Genomic DNA, 6,922 nt, shown 5'->3' on the forward strand with positions numbered 1-6,922 from the left:
TGAACCAAATTCATTCATTATTCGCATTTCCAACTAGAGAAAAGCCATTTTCTCTCTCACGGATCTTCGGGTTTTTATCCCAAATCGTGAGTACACTTCTCTAGTTGTCTTATAATGCTTATTATGTGCTTAATAACTTAGATTACATATCAAATCTGTGACATTCGGGAGTTTACCGCCCAAGAACGTTCTTGGAGAGTAAACTCCAAAATGAGGCTTAAATGCTACCTAGTCTTTTCCCCATGATAAGTAACGAACTTAGGCTTATTTATAAATGTATTTAGGACTAGAAAACAATCCAAAACCCCAAGATTTGGGAGTTTACCGCCCAAGAACACTTGGGGAGTAAACTCCACTTTAAGAGCCAAAAGTGTCCCAATGCTCCTCAAAGCCTCAAATCTCAAACTAGAAGCCTACATTACATGTTTAGACCACCAAAACAATTAAGATTCAAGGGAGAAATAGTGTTCACGGCCCAAAAGGTTCTAGGGCCGTGAACTCCATAAAATGGTGCCAAAAGGTGCCATAAACTCTTCCAAAGCCTTGTACAATAGCCTAGTTTAGTTCCTAGTTAATTTAGGGACTTGAAAACACCTTAAACATCCTCCCAAGGGAGTTTACGGCCGTAAAATCCAAGGGAATATGGTCCCAGGGCCGTAAACTCCTAAAAGGAGTTATATTATGCCCTAAACTCTTCCATAGACCAAGCCATTAAGTAGAAATGCTTATTAGGGCCTTATAGAGCAACAAACATCTAATGGGCACATAGGTATGAGTTCACGGCTGTAAAATCATGAGTTTACGACCGTAAACTCATTTGGTAGTGTTGTTAGGGTCGTGAACTCCCTTATGGAGTTTTCCTTGAGCCCTACACACAATAGCTTCCCCTACAAACACTTAGATGCAATCCTAGAGGCTAATAACACTTGATAAAGTTGTTTAGCATGTCCTAGGGTTTCTTGACTTGTTTATTTGTTGTTTATAGACTAATTTGTTACATATATGTGAAATTATATGTTAACTAGGATCATAAGTGTGTTTAAGACTTCACTTGACACCTAGCGGTCCTACCTCTTCAGTTCATCCGTATCACCCACAACAGGTGAGTTCATACCCCTTAATCAATGTTTTAACTATTTTTAAATGTTTTATGGGGGGGGGATACAAGTAGAATCATGCTACTTATTATATCAATCACATGTGATTAATAAGTAGCATTCAAATGATTTACTACTCATTAGCCGTTTTACCAAACAGTTTCCTTCAAATGATTTTCATAAACACTTTATATGTTTAATACTCCTTATTACACTGTACATTTTACTCTGTATATTACATTTCAAACTTATTTACAATTGTGTTTCAAACAAATTTTTCTTTATACTAAACCGTTTTATCAAACCCATGCCTTCAAAACCCTTTTATAGATCGACATCAAGTTGATCTTTTCTTAGAAAATATTTATGTTCAAAGGTTTTTACAAAACTTATTTTATGCTTTTGTTATAAATTGCATGCCTCTATATGTATGGTTATATAAGAAATGTTTAAAAGACTTAGGAAGGCTATCCACCCTATTTCCTTTTTGTGCTTGAGATGTGGTCTGGTGGGATATCGGGTACCGTCCAAAGGTCATTTAAATATTAGTTATATATCATGTGTACATATATAGTCATAAAAGGTCTTTCCAGTTCATCCAATGCCCTTGGATAGCAAGGGTATACATCCATGTTCATACGCACCAGTTATATTACTAGTAAGCTACCATATGGGTAGTTTAGGAAGATACTAGAACTAATACTAGAACGCGATATCATACAATGAGTTAGTTCATTCATCAGTCAATACTTTCTAGAACATTACAGTACATTATTATACTTGCTAGATAGAGAGAGCATACATTACAGTTAGAACATTACAGTACATTACTATACTATTACATGATCACACTTACATGAGTACAATTACATGATTACGTTTACATAGAGATTCGATGATAAGCATGCCTATATATGTATAGTTATATAAGTAATGTTTAAAAGACTTAGGAAGGCTATCCACCCTGTTTCCTTTTCCTCGATTTGGATGTGGTCTAGTGGGATATCGGGTACCCGTCCGAAGGTCGTTTAAACATTAGTTATATATCATGTATACATATATGAACATAATAGTTCCTTTCAGTCAGTTCAGTGCCTTTGGGTAGCAAAGGCATATGTTCATATACTTTTACATGATTACGCTTACATAAGTACAATTACATGATCACACTTACATGAGTACGCTTACATATACATAGAACAGACATCACTAGGTGCTATAGCATGGAACCAGTTCAGGATCTAACTATACCGATGAATCACAACGCAATTGTGATCGTTATATCGAGTATACATGATCATAGTAATGTGGATGCTCAGGGCTTGCATACATGCAGGGGTCATGGGTAGGTCCCAAAATCCCTTTGATAGGGGAGCGTATAGTCTGTGATCTAGACATCACATTATACCTTATCCCTCAAAAAAGGCAGTTGAGTACCGATGTAGTTATTTATTACAAATTCTACAGTACTTAGAAGTATTACCCTAGACTTAAGGTAATTGGTACAGTTGTAGTTCGATACTACACCATAGTACTATTTCATTTTCCCATTACATTCACTTCGTGAATATTCACACGACGCACGGTAATGTAGAAAACTATATTTTTGTTAATGATAGTCAGACTTGGGAAATAATCACTCTTACAAGAGACACACACAGACACTAGATGCCTTGGTAGAAGGCTACATATAGATCAGTTAAGTCTTGGTAGAAGACTCCCTGTTATAATAGGAATCATAGGGATTTCTAGGGTTTTTCAAATGTTTACAGTTGTTTTACAAACATTTTCATACTTACAATTCATATAAATACAAATTCTTACATACAAATTAAGACACTAAAATACTTATGATCTCACCAGCTTCAAAGCTGATACTCGCTTTCAAAATTACTTGTATCCTCAAGTCATCATAGACAGGTACCGATGCAAGGATTAGGGAAGATGGAGCTTGTTGAAGACTCATGTTTCATTTTGATTTATGCTTTAGTGTTTTTCAAAATTTGACAGAACACACTTGTATAATAATTATATTATTAATGCAATGGATGATGTTGTTGCTTGTTTACTACTTTACATTGTTGTGATACTGTACATGACGTCCTCCGCCCCAGAACGTTTCCGCTGTTCTTGGTTTTCGGGTGTGACAGATTTCAATGTTCTTTATATGTATGGACACTTGTGAAATATATTATAACTTGGTTAATATTATTCATTCTAAATAATCTTCTATCAAAAAGTCATTTTTGACGCTTATTGTCTCTAAATTGAATAGCCCGAATATGTAGGCATTACATCAGATATGTGAATTGCATACCAAAGTAGGGCTAAGGATACCTTCAATAATCATATGCTTTGTGTGATGACTTATAGCCTAGGAGGATTTGATGGTATGTAGTACTCGAGATTAATATCAGCTCAATTATTTTCTAAGTGTATGCTTTAAAAATTATATATGATTTGGATCATATAGCCCTAGAATGATTGGTTTTGCTTGATTTCTTGTTCCCTATCTAGTTGTGGGCTTAGGGCATCCTTAATCCATTCAACTCTATAGAGTTCAATAGATCGCCATATCATCCATTGAACATCTATAAAATATCAGCCACAACCCATTAAACACTGATTTGATCCTAATCACCACTTTATTCATGCTATTAAACCATTCAACGATCATTCAACTCTACTCCATGTCATCACCCACACTCCATTCAACTCTTATTTAATGATAGTGATCATCCTATTCAACTCTTATACTACTTTCATTGTGGATGCTCTTAGGGTACAATCATTATTTGACAATCTATATGGTCCCATTTTGTGTACAGTTTGGAAGGACTCGAAACTCCTTTCGTTAACGACGTTAGATTTTGCCTTAGTCGAATATATCGTTTTGTGTCAAAAATTCATGTTTCTTTCACTTCAATTAGAATGATTTCATGTGTGCAATTTTTCTTCATAGAAGACCATTTTGAGGACCATTCATGTGGTTATCAAGATAGTTCCTAAGTGTCTTTTTATGTCTCTTAATGGTGAAGAAAACCCAAACCCAGATTGTATTTTCTCTTTTTGCAACATACATTATTTTTCCCATACAAGCAATGTACTTTGAGTCATGGTTAGAGGTTGAAATTGTTATTTTAATTTTTTGACATGTTGCTACTGCTAATAACTCAATTTCCATCTTTCTAGTTGATTTTGGTTATAGATTAATGGGTTAAGTTCTCAATTAATCATTAAAATACATTGCTAGGAAATTCTGAAAAAATTTCCATTATGCCCCTGTTTTGAAAAAAATCTAGAAAAAAATCATCAGGAGTCGGATATGTGATTCGTAAACTCTCAAAGTATACATTTTCAGTCTATTTTGTCCATGAGTTTTCCCAAGACCTGATATTTTCCCTAACCAAAGTGAAAATCGTCTTTTTAACTGAATAGTTAGAAATTAGTTGCATTGATATCCCATTTTGTAAAATCCATATAAAATTATAGAAAAATCGTATGCACTTGTGCCCAAAATGATAAAAGTTTAAAGTAATGGAATATACAAAAATATTGTATATTTTGCAGGATTTGCTAGTGCTAAAATGGCCTTGAACATGTAGCCGTTACAGGGTCAAAATATAGAACTTTGCTCTAAACGTTCGTCTATATGTTTAGGCATATTACTCTCAACCTTTTTGGTTCATCTCTTTGATATTTTCATAAAGTACCCAATTGATGTATTAATACTATCATTCATGCCTTTTGTGTGGAAAACTGAGTAACTTTAATCATTTACATCAAATATTAAAGCATATGGTGATTTTTGGTCAATGTTGGAATTTTGCATAACAACTTTGCCCCATCTTGCGAGAGTTGTAGCTACTAATTTGGGCAAAATTGGTGTTGGGTTTTCTATGCATCAAATATACTCTAAACAAGGTAGTAGAAAAATCATACTTAGATATACCTAAATGTACATGCAGCCTATGGATCTATGGTTTCATGTTAATTACATCTACCCTAGAAAACATACAAATACAAAGAAGAAAAACACACCTCTTATGTAGCCCTAGATCTCCATGCTTGAGATCTAGATCGTCCATGAAGTTGATTGGTCCCAAACCAGAATCCCTCTAGTGGTATCACACCCAATGACACCAAAGAGTGGAATAAAAATAACTAGGAGAACTGTCAATTTCACAAACCCTAAGAGGGTTAGAAATCGTCCCTAAGAGGGGGAGGAAGAAGGGTTGGTTAAACTTCAAGCCAATGTGCAATGAAGAATGAACTTCCCAAGGCCTTATTTATAGCCTTAGATCATTTCCTAGGATGGAGTGACTTTCATCCAACCCTAATTCCATAAGGGTTCTGGAACATTCATGATTAACCAACTATTGATAAATGAATATTCAACCCAGTTATTAATTAAACTCTTTAATTAATTCCCAAAATATATTTCCAATTAGTTTCTAATTAATTATTAAACATTATAAATAAATTTCTTCTTTTATTTATTCTACTTAATATGGGTCTTGAGGGAAACTAAAATGTGACAACCCGAAATTTCCATTCTGTATAACACATCAAGTCAATAGAAGTCAGAACAGTTACTGTTAAATTTCAGACTTTTTGGAATAAGTTTGAGTATTCTAGAATTAACACTTTAGGAGATATCAGGATAGGGGATTCCCTAGGGTTTATTGTGCAACAATAAAGTCCCGACACATCAAACGTTTAGATTTTACGGCCTAAACTTGGTGTTTACGGCCGTAAACCCAAAAGGGGAGGGGTATAAAAGTGGCACTTAGCCATTTTTAGCATTTTTCCACCCATCCAAGAGTAAACTCCCAAACTCTCTCAAGTATCATCCCGGTTTTCTTCGTGATCTTCGATCTAGTAAGTGTTTCTAGCTTTCTTAAGTTTTTGTATGACTTAATCTAGTGTTTTAACACACTTCTAACCATGAAATCATTCCAAAAGGGTCAATCTTCAATTTACACCAAGAACACCAAGAACACACACTTGTGTTCTTGGCCTTTTGGACCTTTTCGAGCTTCTAACTTGTAAGTGCTTCTATCCTAGAGTCTTACAAGCTTTGTTACACTTCTACACATCAAGAAATAGTCCCAAGAACACCAAGATCATGGTGTTTATGGTCCAAGGAGTTCTTGGACCGTGAACCCCAAATAAAGGTGCCAAAGTGTGCCAAACTGTACTTTATCCTTTCCTAGGCCTTGGGTACTAACTTAGAATCCTTCCTTGATGTGTTTAGCACATAAAAGTACCAAAATCCCTCATTTATAGCTATTTACGGTTTAGGGATCTCCCAAAACCGTAAACACCCCAAAGTGATTATAAATCGCCCAAATTCTTTCCTTATGCCTTGAATCAAGCCTAGACCTATACCTTGAAGTGTTTAGGACTTGAAAACATCATAAAACCTAGTTCCATAGGAGTTTACGGCAGCAAACTAATGGAGAAATGGTCCATAGGCCGTAAACTCCGTTTAGGGGTGTTTTGATGCCACAACCACTCCCATAGGCTTATACTTCAATGTAGGAATACTTGGAATGACTTAGAAGACTTCAAATCACAAAATGGTCAAAGAAGTATGAGGTTACGGCCGTAAACTCAAGAGTTTACGACCGTAAACCCAAAGAATTATGGTCTCCAAAATCGTAAACTCACAAAGAAGGTTCCCTTGAACCCTAAGCTCAATAGCTTTGTCCTACAACACTTAGATGCACTCCTTGGGACCTATAACACTTATATAAGGTGTTTAACATGTCTTAGGATGTCTTAACTTTGTTATTTAGTTGTTTAAAGGCTAATTGGTTTCA

Source organism: Lactuca serriola, chromosome 8 (assembly GCF_051521515.1).
Source record: "Lactuca serriola cultivar US96UC23 chromosome 8, Lser_US96UC23_V15, whole genome shotgun sequence".
NCBI lineage: Eukaryota > Viridiplantae > Streptophyta > Magnoliopsida > Asterales > Asteraceae > Lactuca > Lactuca serriola.